Genomic DNA, 12,378 nt, shown 5'->3' with positions numbered 1-12,378 from the left:
TCATTTTAAAATGTTTCTTCTTTATGTTCAATTTAAATCAACTGTCTTTCAGTTTAAAATCATTGCCACTTGTCTTACACAGGCCTTTGTAGAAAGTCTATCTCCATCTTTCTTATAAACCCCATCTAAGTACTGAAAGGTTCTCTCCAGAACCTTCACTTCTCCAAACTTCTCCCTCTCTGCTTTTCCTAATTGGATAAGTGTAATTATAAGTGTAATTAATTGTATTTCTGCAGCAGTTAGAACAATGGCAGGAAATAGAAAAGTATATGAAACAATGTTTGCTTTAGAGTACTGAACTTCCTGCCTGATGGACCTTAATACTATATGTGCACAAGTTCTTGTTATGTTCCAGGGAACAAAACTGTGAAGAAGCGAATATATTGACATTACTGATAAATAAGTTAGTACACAAACATACATATGCAGCATAACATTGGATGTGACACTCACTGCCTGTTTTGTGATTACAAATAGTGTGTTCCTGTGTGTTAGGAATTTGATATAAAAATAAAATTAATACTTGTGTCTGCTCTCATCTCAGGCTGTGGCAAGACTCAAAGCTGTCTTTCAGGAGAAATAGATCTATTAATGAAAAGACATCAGGGAAAACAGCTTCATACATAGCAGCAAAATTGTTCTTTCCTGGTCAGACTCCTCAAGCTTCCTTCAAGATGGGAAATGGTTGCTCACCTAAGCGCGTCTGTTAAAGTCTATGCAAGTAGTTGTGCAGGGCCTTGAAAGCAACAATCTTGGAAAATTAAGCTTAGTAGAGTAGTAAAGGTTTGCCAGCAAGGGGATTTGGAGAGAGGAATGAGTAGCAAAACTCATCAGGCAAGGAAGGTAATGTTGGCTACAGCTTTATAGATGGATTACCAGTCTGGTCTGAGTAGCTGGCTAATACTCAGGCAGGAAGGATTGCTTCTGCTAGGGGGATGAACTGATTACATACCAAAGATGTTTCCCTGCTCACATAGGCTTGTTTATTTGCAAGTGGAATGTGAACCTAGTTATTTGATTCCCGGTTGCAAGTGAAGTAAAAGTGAACACAATTTCTTTGCTCCACAATCAGAGAGGCAGAGAACTGTTTATCCAAAAAGCTTTGCCCCTCTGAACACTGACAGTTACTTCTCAGGTCTTTCCTGCCTTCTTGCATCTAGACTCCATCTTTTTGCCATCCTAATGCCTAATGCCTACAACTTTAAAGAGGTGAGTATCACAGTCAGTGAGACTCACAGGTGTATAAAGAAGGAATATTTAGAGCATTAAAACTGACACAGATAACACTGTGTCAACTGTAAAACTTAATCGGCAGTGCATTTTGAAGTATGAGATGTGTGCTGACTATTCACCAAGAAATGAGCTTTCAAAACCAGGATGCTTAGTCCTCATTTGCCTAGAAGTGGTGACATACCATTTTATATTGTCACATGTTCATAACTATGTTAAAAATCCAGACAGCTAGAACTAACATAACGTAGTCTATTAATATGTTCAAAGCCTGTGTTCAAACTAACTCTGATCTGCTGCTTGCCTTGGATGATTATTCCATTGCTTCCAGCTTTCTTTGGTACATGAAAAGACTTAATTGTGACTTTCATTCTGCCTGAAACTGTTTGACAAATCCATTAGCTTCAACTGCCTCTTGGACACTGACTCACTTGCTGACAGCAGTTAGGACTCACAAAAATTGTATGGCTAAGCCAAAACTGCAGGAGTTTCATAAAGTGAAAAAAATAAAGTCCTGAGATATATTTTTGCTAAAACAAAGTTAAGGATTTCCTGAAAACCAAATCAATCTAAAATATTAAAACCTGTGGGTTTTTTCCCTCCAATTAAACTGTTGTTTTCTTGTTAAGCATCTGATTTGAACAGAGGAATCTGAAGTGAATCTCCCTACTCTTTCATGTCCCTCATTTAAGTGAAAATTTCTTATTATCATTGAATATGCATTCATTTTTTTCAAGCTCTCTTTGGTAGAAAAAGTTACATACTTATTAGGTTAGAGAAAGACACAGGAAAAATTACTACAATCTCCCTTGCTTGGGCTACATATCTGCATTCATGTATTTGCTCAGAATGGATATACAATCCATAGGTTAATTCTGAAGTTTCTCTATCAATTTGAGCAGATGTAATGCCCTACACCCAGAATCTTTGAAAACTTTTAAGTCCAATATATTAAACTGTGCAGTTGTCACTTCTTTAAAAAATTTGACTAGTTTTATACACATTGTAGAAGAATGATAGGAGAACTACACTGAAAAACATAAGAAGGAATAATAATAATAATAATAATTTAATCAAATTAAGATTTATAAAACTTGAGCTTGCCTTGCCTTGCCTTGCTTTCCCCCTTACCTTCTCTTCCCCCTTCCCCCTTGCCTTTTCTTTCTTTTCCTTTGTTTTTTCTTTTTTCTTTTTATTTTTTCTTTTTCTTTTTCTTTTTCTTTTTCTTTTTCTTTTTCTTTTTCTTTTTCTTTTTCTTTTTCTTTTTCTTTTTCTTTTTCTTTTTCTTTTTCTTTTTCTTTTTCTTTTTCTTTCTCTTTTTCTTTTTCTTTTTCTTTTTCTTTTTCTTTTTTGTGAGCAGGGCCTGGCATGTATAATATTTAAAACTTCACTCTTAGAATTAAAAAAAAACCAGGCAGTTTTCCAAATTCATTGAAATAAGGACCATCAAAACATTTCAAAGGCATTCACTAAGGCAAACAGAGAAAACTGCCAAAGAGCTGTAAATAAAATTAACAAAGCAACCATTGTGTTTGAAAAGTGTTGACATTTATGTAGAACATACAACACAGTAAAGTAGTTCAGCAATTGAAATAGCTGCTTGGAAGTAACCATAATAACAATATATAACAACTACCAGTTATCTACATTCTTCAATATCTGCAATATTAACAAATTAACAATTCATAAATTTGATGCTGAAAATCTCAAAAAATCAACAGCTTTTGCTGGTTTAGTTTTAAAATAAAGACATATGTAAAGTTGGTAGGAAATTATGAAAATATAAAAATAATTTACAGATATTTAGGTAGGCTAAACCACAGTTAGCAGTGTCACAAAAAAAACAGTGGCTATACCAGCTTCCAAAAAGAAAGATATCTACACTCTGTTTAAAGGTTTGATGAAATAAAATTATAAACATCTTTCATTAATTCTGTGCATGGAAGCTTCAAAGTGGAAATAACAATGATAAAAAGAAATAGAGTGCATGACTTTCCACTCTGTTTTATAACTAAAGCTTTTTGGCCACACTTACATCCCCATGTTGTTTAATTTAAGTGAATTCTTGAAGTATTGAAGTTCTCTGGTAAATATGTTTAGAAGAAAGGCAACTTTAAATGCCAGGTATGTAAGAAATTATATATTAAATACACATAAAAGTGATCACGAATCATAGTACATAGCGTGAGCACGAGAAAAAAAAAGACACAATGTGATTCCAGGTGATAAGTCACAGATAAATAATAACCTTCAAAATTAAGTCTAGAGTTAGGAATTCTTAAATATTTTAAACAGCCATAGAGATAATCCACAAAGAATTCAGAACGCTAAAATAATCTGTGGAAGCCTATGTGATCTTGTGCACATCAAATAACGAGACATGTAAATCTAGTAAATTTGCCAAGCAGCATTTAGCAGTGGTTCTCTGTGACCTTTCTCAGCCCATTTACATCTGGGATAAATTGTTATAGACTAAACTGTTGGTTGTGGTCGCTATCTCAGCATCTGAGATGTCACAAAAAAAAAGATTTATGCCCAGATTCCCATTCAAATGGAAACTGAAGTGGTTTGGTTATGCTTTTTCCATTTTCCTTTGTTGTAGCCACCACATGGTGATACCGTTCCAAATGGTTCGTATTGACAACCAATGAGAGAATCAAATTTTTCTCTTCAGAGAAAAATTTCTTTGTATCAACTAATGGTTGATCTGTGAGGACCGAATTGTAACAATTCTGCAGGTAATATTTAGAGTTCTGGCACAGTTTTTTTTTTACCTTTCATAAGAGAGAAATTTTAAATACAAGCACCTTCACGTATGCATGCACATGAAGAATGGTATTTATCTTAGAATTTTTGCCTCTAAGTAGTGTCTTATGATCAGTAGAACTAGTGCTCCAGACCATATAGGAGATGGAGAGAAATAACTCCTCCTGGCATATGACTACAAAACACCTGATCCACTCCAACTATAAATGGTGTCTTGAGTATGAGCTTAGATGGAGACAGCTGTATCTGATTAGGTAAATTCAACCACTAAGAACCAAAGATGAAGAACAAGATTGTCTCTTTAAATGAATGTTGCCCAAGTCAATAAAAAAATACACTGAAGAAATCAGAGGCTTAAAACAGCACATAGATATGGAGATAGTCACTCACTCTTATATCACAGAATTTATCATAGATAAATTTAGGTTCTGATTTACTGACTTTTATACCTTTCTCATAGTGAGTAGAAGACTTATATAAACACTTATGAGAATGCTTCTAGAAAAAAAGATGCTCGTCAATGTCATAAGGTGTATAAAAGCTGTAGCTGAAAAATTGTTAATGTCAATAGCACACTAATCGTCCTGTTAACTAAATCTGCAGTTAGCACTTATCCGTACTTTCCAATTGAAATCAAAACAGTAATTTCAAGTAAAGGTACGGTTTCTGTAAACTGACTTTATTATAAAAGAAATATTTTCTTTTGATCCAGAGACTCATATTACTTGTGCTAATCATTTCCCGACTTTCATCTTAACTCTTGCATAACAGTGTTATCCCATGATACAGACACTGCAGCCCAAGTTTTCCAGCTAATTCACTTAGTTCCATTCAGCAGCTCTGTCCCACTGTGAGTTTGGTGTTATTTTGGCCTTCTGCCATTTTACCATTGTGTGGTTGGCCCTTGGGTCTTTCTGTCTTTTGCTTTTAGGTACTCTCTTGCTGGGATCAGTTGCTCAGACCAGAGTGCTCTCCTCTTTGAGACTTGCTGTTCGGCACGACTAGAGTTTCATGAGTAGTTGCACTGACCAAAATTTATTTTATTTTATATGTATTAGTAGCAGTATATTATTGTTGTTGTTATTATTATTTTGTCTTATTAAACTGTTTTTTTCTCAACCCATGAGTTTTTCCCTTCCCTTTTGGGTGGATGGGGGGAATGAGTGTTCTGGTTGTTAGCCAGGGTTAAACCACAACAAGATTGTTGGAGGTGTTATACACACTTTTGCAAAGGAATAACTCATGTTTTACTTCAAAACTTTTTGAGTGCAACAGAGAAGCAGCCCATAATTCACACAATTAAGTTAAGAGTGTATGTTAGGTGCTTTATTGAATATTTTCACTTAGTTTTTGTTACATCATTTAATGGTTGGAGTCACATAACAATTCAAGCATTTGAAATATATCTGTCGTATATCAAATATGTTTATATTTCTTACTACTTCAATAATTTCATTATGGAACAAAGAATTGCCTATATTAGAAGAATACTGCTTGATAAATCAAACACTTGACCTAACTATTTGTATTTATAGTTTTTATCAGTTTTGTATTTTACAGTAAGAATTTATTTCCATGCGATATCCTGAATTAAACTTAATTTTACCCATCCAAAGATTAGGTGCTTAAGTACACTGCCTAAGTCTTCCCCTGCTCTCTGACATTTCAGCAAATTGACCAAATATTAATTGGCATTCTCAAGTGTAAACAGATAAACTCTATCCACTGGCAGCCTGTATAACATTTCTGGTTTCACAAGATACTCACCCCTCCCAATTCTTCAGCAATTTAAACAGTAGTATTTTGAGACCAAATCTCATGATGCCAGGGTTATCTTAAACAAAACAATGACTTGAACTATTATGCTTGGATTCCTTTCAACTGCCTCAAAAATGCTGCAATTAAAGCATTGCATTAGTCAGTAATTGGCTTGAAATATGAACACACACCGATTTAAAATTGCTTTAAAATAAAATCAAAAGGAAATGGAAAATTAATTATAAATTGTAGCTTGTTATTGTTGTTAATATATTTTTTTATAAACTATACTCTCACTGGGGCCATTGGCAACTAAATACCTCATTAAACACTGAATATAACCCCTAGGAACACTGATAGTCCAAGAGACCAAAAACTGCTTTATGTTTTTCTTTCCACCTGTAAAATCTTTTGGATACGCAAGTTACTGCAGCTGCAGATGTATGTGACAGCCTTTGTGTGTACTCTATTAGGTGCTCCAAAGGCTGATCTCTTGCTCCTAGGCCAAGAGGTGCAGGAAGTTATGGTGTTATTATTTCCAAAACACAAACTTCAAAACAGACAGTTGTCACCTCAGCCAGAAGTCACTAAGCTTTTCATTCTCATATAGCGGAGGCTAAACTGAATAATAATTACAGGATGACTTATGCTGCTCTGATTTTCAGTGGATGGGTAGTCAGATCATTTAGAGACACTTTTATTTCTCATATCAAGTCTAGGATGTTTAAATTTGTGTACCTGAAGCTAGTCACCTGTTCCTGTATAAATGATCTGGTTTCAGAGAGTTTGGAGAAAACTCTTTGAAATATGAAGAATAATGCTACAACATACTGTAAAGAATGCGTGATTTTAATATTGTTCCTACTCCAAGCCTTATAATTTATGTTGACACTTTACCTGAAAGGACATATCGTGTCACATCTGTCTCATCCAACTTGACCTCCAAGCTAATTATCTATAATTCCTTTGCAATCAGAGAACACAGTTCTTTTGACCCATATTAGATTTTGCCTTACAAGAGATCAACTGTACTGTAAGTGAAATCCATTTACTAAAAACAGAAGCAGTTCAGACTAGATATAGAAATCGTGGATGAAGCTGACAACAACACTAAAATATCTTACCTCTGTCAGACAAATCATAAAATCATAGAATGATTTTGGTTGAGGCTGACACTCAAGATCATCAAGTTCAACCATAACCTAACTCTGACATTAAACCATATCCCTAAGCACATCATCTATATGTCTTTTAAACACCTCTGGGATGGTGATTCAACCACTTCCTCAGGCAGCCTCTAAACTCCTTATAGTATCTGAGACATCCTGCCAGGCCTGGAAGCTAATTGACACAAAATCCTGCCTTTCTGGAGTGGCAGTGGTACTTGAGGATATTTGAAGTACCATTTCAGATGTCTACAATCAGGCAAAAAGCTTGAGCTATTCATCTGCATTGCTGTCAGTGTGAGCTCAGTCACTCAGCGTATGTGTAGATATTTACATGTAGACATCTAAATTTCAGTATCTTCAGCTCAGGAGAATCTCTTCCTGTACCTGATAGATATCAAAAGCTGATTTACATGAATCCTAGCACCATATCCTGTCTTATATACTAAACCAGCTTTATAGCTAAAGTTTTACTTTTAAGGTTGTATGAGCCTTCCAGTAGAAAGCAGCTCCTCAGTAACAGTACTGGCATTTCACACTGAGGCCCAGTGAACAATTTTAGTATAAAATGACACTGGTATACAAAGATGCTGCTACTAAGAGAAACAGTCCGCCTCACCTTTCACTCACAGTCATTCACTCCCACCTCTGCTTTTTCTACTTCTCTATACTACAATAAGCAATCCAGTGCCTATCCAGCGACTTATTCAGGGAGCAGATCTAGTTGAATACTATGCCATCAAAACCACAATATCTGTTTTTCTTTTGGGTCAGTCACAATGTAAACCAAATCTCTGTGTTCATGTTAATCTGAGGCTAGGAGAAGTAATGTTTAAAATATTTAAAATGTTTATTAAATTGCAACAAAAAAAGAACAGTAGTAGTTTGGTCATGACTTTACAGAAAAGATTCTGTTTAGAAAGGTGTGAGTGCAACTGTATGGAAAAATCAGGAATTCATGGAGAAAAAACTGTCAGATTTGACAATTGTCAAGACCTTAATTCCATAAAACAGTCTAGTGCTTTCATGTTCACCTCAATAGGAAAGTTTTTTTTAAGAAACTTATTATTGGTATGGACTGAAAAGAATGAGTTAAAGTGAATTAAAATAGAATCAAATAAAGTAGATAGCTAATTGTGATTACTTTATAAGACTCTGAAATAGATTTTTAAAATGTTTTTCCATGATGCCCTGTATACTGCCGCATTTAAATTGACTGTCACCACTCTCTTTAAACTGGAGCTGCAAAAGCAGACAAAGCACGTTACTGATTTTGATCCTATAACATTTGAGTTATAATTTAGTAATAGCAAAATAGTGCTTCTGTAGTGCATGTCCTAAAGAAAATTACAGGAACAGTAGCAGGTAACCTAAAGGTACAATCAAAATTAACCAACGTATTGTGAATTTTAAATATGAAAGGTTATGAAAAACTGCTGCTAGGCTTATCTGTGCTTCAATAATTATTCATGGAAGATATGTGCTTTATATCTGTGGAAGGATAATCTTCAAACAAAAGACTAAATGTGTCAAATAAATTAAGTTATGAGTTATTTTCTCAGCTCTAATTTTACTTTACTAATTTAACTTTACTCAAAACATGCAAGTAGACTCAATTTATAAAAATGAAATGAATGTAGAAGTAATAATTTATCTGATCTAAATAAATCAGCTCAAGTGCTATGATGTAGAAAGGTCTTTTAACAACAGTCATCAAATATCAGAAGTATACCTGTGTTTAAAACTATGCTTTAATCCACTGTGGAAATCCACATTCAGCAGCAATATTATTCATACTCTATAAGACCTTAGCAAAGAATTTAGGCATTTTTTCATTGTGAAAAACATTCTTAGCATAGCAACCATCTGCTTTAACCTAAAAGTTTTAAAATTAGATCTTGATTTCTAGACTGATTTGTTTTTATATGTACTGAAAAGACATCTGCATTTCTTATAGATAATCTGCCACTTCCTCAAAGAGGACACTAAGATATGTGAGAGAACTTTAAATTATTTCCATCCATCCTCATTCAGAAAGGCGGTTCAAGGTGATTAACTGCCTTTGAGATCTAACTTTTAGAAGTCTGAATTTGGTAAGATGAAACTCATACTTAATGTGCATCAGTCCAAATACAATATAAACATCTCAACAGGTGTCTCCATCAAAAACTTCAAATACGGGGTGCCCATCATTCTCCAGAAGAGTTTAACAAACAACATTTTCATTAACATGAGTCATTGAACCTATAACACATTGTTGTTATTTTTATAGTTACTCCTTTATATACATATATATATATCTATATATATATATATCTGTTATGCATAGCATTTGTTGTTATTAGCTGTTAATTATGGTAAAAACAAACAAACAGCCAACATGTTTAAAATTCCCTATGAAATAAATAAAAGAAAAAAACAATATCATAGTGTGTGAGATTTGTCTGCAAGACACAGACAACTTTAGAAAAAATTGTCCTGTTTTTATGGACAAAGAATACAAAATGGAATAGCTACTTCTGAAGTACAATAATTTACATGAAGCCTTAGAAAGCTTAATTTGTTGTAACAAACTATTTGTTACAAGGCTACAAAAGCTAGATATTAGGCTGTCATGTGTAGGTAGCCTTTATTTTGGAACTTCTATTTCCTAATGGAGACCATGGTGTGGAAAAGTCAGAATACTGACAGCAACTGAGATATTCTGAAAGTGGAGTCTGTTTCCCTGAAAAACCATGGCAAGACAAAATTGTTTACAGTGGAACCCCTAAAATATTTTTAGTGTAGTTTTATTTTTTGTAGAATAAAATAAAATAAAAAAAATCTGCATAAATTCACTGGAAGGGATGTTGAAGGAATAATAAAAATGCCAGTTACAAGCAAAATATTTGAATTTAACTTATATTAACAACAAGCATTGCTTTATATATTCATTTTGTAACACAGCAGATGCAAAGAGTAGTGACATTCAAAGACAAACCAAGTTAATCTGCAGTTTGGCTGAATTTAATCAAATTGTGAGCTTCTAATGAACAAAACAAGCCTACGTGTGAATGTTAAAGGAATGGAAACTGAATATAACCTTTGCATGGATACTGCAAGCCAAAGCCCATGAATTTTTAACAGCTCTGCTTGAGGATTTGTTGTCCAATAATTCCTCCAGAAGGTCATCTGGTTTGAAAGGTATTCACACCCCTCCTAAACAGTATGTATGGATTCAAGCCAACAAAGTACCTACCATCTACTATGTAGTATATTATTTATCTCTTCCTTCAGAAGATTGTTTCGTGTGAGTGCCTTAGGAGAGTTTTTATATGAGATCAATAATATTTTTGAATTTCTGCATGACCAAGAAATATGCCAGAGTTAATCTCAGGGATGGCTGATAAATATGACACTTAGGGAAGAACAAGATGAATATAATAGAGATGAAGTGAAACATAACATTTTGAAAAAGACACTGTCAAGGTTGATATGCCCGTATTTGGATTTACCAGCTGTATTTTGGTTTATGGGAAGACACATGTATGCTGCAATTACTTCAACCCTCATCATGCACATACACATACTATGCTTTTTTCTCCATTCTTGAACAGAGTGAAAATGCAGAGGAAATAATTTCAGACAAATCACAGGAAGAAAAGGTAAACAGACTGTGAGGAATAGTGTCTGCTATACTCACAGATTTACTGTCATGCATATAAATCCACCCTCCTCCTTCCAGACCTGCCTGAGCAACTCTCTTGAAAACATATTTAGCAGCTCTATGGTTTGAAATGAGCAAAGTGACAACATTTTTGTGCATGGTTAAAAAGCAATCCCATCTCCACTCCCAAAATGCCTTGTTCTGCTTGCCACGACTTGCTCTGTTTGAATGGGTTTACAGACTGTCAGACTTTGGATTAATGGATATATACAAAATATGTTCTTGGAAACAAGAACAAACAAAAGGTTATCAGGAAATGTTAATACTGGAAACATCATTGATCAAATGGCTTTACCCACTCCAGGTGCTGGCTGTGGTGATGAATAATGTTACCAACAAATACCGTGAAGAAGGAAGTGATTCAAATTGTCCAGGAGAAAAAGGAGACTAAGGAAGAACCATGTTGTACATGGAAGTCAGGGAATGACAACAAATACATAAGGAATAGGAATTGCTGTGTCTGCTCCACACTGCTCTTAAAGAGTAGTCTTCAGAGTAGATGGGAACACAGACTTGCTCCCACACGATTTACCTTCTGTCTGTAGTCTCCAGGACACTCAAATGTCTTGGTTGCAATAGCAGGTTAGAAGTGCGCTGATCAGCCAGGCCTGTCCCAGAAGGTCGACTCTAACTGCTCTTGTGCACTCTAAAAAAAAAGCATGTGATTTTGAAGAGACCTAAGGGATCCCACTACAAATGTAGTGCAAGTAGATTGTCTGGTTTAAGGCATATGCTCTAAAAAGTTTCTGCTTGAAAATAGTGTGGGGGTAGTAGTGTTATAGAATCATATTTGCTCATCAAGTCCAACCATTAACCTAGCACTGTCAAGTCCGCCACAAAACCATGTCCCTAAGAACCTCATCTACATGTCTTTTAAATACCTTCAGGGATGGCAACTCAGCCACTTCCCTGAGCAGCCTTTTCCAATATATATGTCCATATAGCTTGAAACTCTAAATACATTCCTGTTATTTTGTGATAAATCCATGCTGTGAGTGCTGAGCACCAATTATTTCAGGGAGACAGTACAGTGTGCTTGAACATCATTAATCTTCCTCTGCAAAAGTGATGAGGCAGCGTATCAGAATTTACTTGTCTGGATTATTCCAGTCTAGTCCATGACACTCCCATAGTCAGGTCCCAAATTAAGAAAATAGTGAATAAATATTCAAAAATGAATTTTAAAAACAAGAAAAAATATTTTTAAAGGAATTTCATAAGAAAGAATGGCTTCCGATCTGATTGCTGTAAAACTAGAGAGACACTAAACAATTATCTATTTCTTTTGAGTTTTTAAAAAACATTCAATTCTCTTTTTCCATTTGCCACATAGATTAGGCCACTGAGAAACCCAAAAAAGAAAAATCTTCAATGCAGACGTCAGTTCTGCCTAGTGCTTTGCTGATTAATTCCTGTTTAATTTTAAATTAAACAAGCAACAACAGTAAATTAAGGCAAATATTCATGTCCTCATCCCTACAGACAAAATTATATGCCCCTTAAGAGCTCAATCCATCCATTGTTAAAATGAGAAATATTTAGGTGAGTGGGAAAGTGGAGACTTCTTAACCAATCACAGAATTTGGAAGACAAAGCTTAGTGGCTTGGAAGAGAAAAGTGAAAATTTACTGAAGGTGGTTATGTAATTCCACCCATATCGAATTTAAATGATTCATGTGCCTGCTAGGCCTTATAAGACAATCTCTTCAGCCATATAATTTACTCTGAATTCACTTAGGGGTTTCATTGGCT

Source organism: Columba livia, chromosome 1 (genome assembly GCF_036013475.1).
Source record: "Columba livia isolate bColLiv1 breed racing homer chromosome 1, bColLiv1.pat.W.v2, whole genome shotgun sequence".
In the NCBI taxonomy this organism is placed as follows: Eukaryota; Metazoa; Chordata; class Aves; order Columbiformes; family Columbidae; genus Columba; species Columba livia.
This window is presented reverse-complemented; position numbering follows the sequence as displayed.